The sequence below is a fragment of the Pygoscelis adeliae genome, unplaced genomic scaffold (genome assembly GCF_000699105.1).
Source record: "Pygoscelis adeliae isolate BGI_AS28 unplaced genomic scaffold, ASM69910v1 Scaffold60, whole genome shotgun sequence".
NCBI lineage: Eukaryota > Metazoa > Chordata > Aves > Sphenisciformes > Spheniscidae > Pygoscelis > Pygoscelis adeliae.
The window spans coordinates 1,562,626-1,563,304 of NW_008823954.1; the positions used below are offsets into that span (position 1 = coordinate 1,562,626).

Genomic DNA, 679 nt, shown 5'->3' on the forward strand with positions numbered 1-679 from the left:
ATGACCTGCTCTCTTGTCTGGTGATCCTTATTCGGTGACTTCTCCCTTCTTACTTGGCTATTGGAGGTTCATGCAGGCTGTGAAAAAAGAATACATGAGGGAAGTTCAGCTGATCCATCCTCTCATCTCTTCTCTGCTCTGACAAATTGATCTCTCCAGCAGACTTTGAAGGACTATCCCCTTCAATTTGAAATGTTCCATGTTCTCGGTGAAGTAAGGAGGGGAGGCAGCAAAATTGCAACCATGGACTTCCGGAGGGCGGACTTTGGCCTGTTCAGGACGCTGGTTGAGAGAGTCCCTTGGGAGACCATCCTGAAGGGCAAAGGGGTCCAGGAAGGCTGGACGATCTTCAAGAAGGAAGTCTTAAAGGCGCAGGAGCAGGCTGTCCCTGTACGCCGCAAGAAGAACGGGCGGAGAAGACGACCGGCCTGGCTGAACGGGGAGCTTTTGCTGGGACTCAGGAAAAAAAGGAGAGTTTACTGCTTGTGGAAGAAGGGGCAGGCGACTCAAGAAGAGTACAGGGATCTTGTTAGGTTGTGCAGAGAGGAAATGAGAAAGGCAAAAGCCCAGATAGAACGCAACCTGGCCGCTGTCGTTAAAGACAACAAAAAAAGTTTTTACAAATATATTAATGACAAGAAGAGAGCCGGGGAGAATCTCCCCCCGTTATTGGATGCAG

General features: G+C 49.6%; 1 protein-coding gene across 1 annotated transcript in view; it reads left to right on the forward strand.

Moving 5' to 3' along the window:
* MEI1 (meiosis inhibitor 1) overlaps positions 1–679 on the forward strand; it is a 37,853-nt gene that overhangs the window by 25,762 nt on the left and 11,412 nt on the right.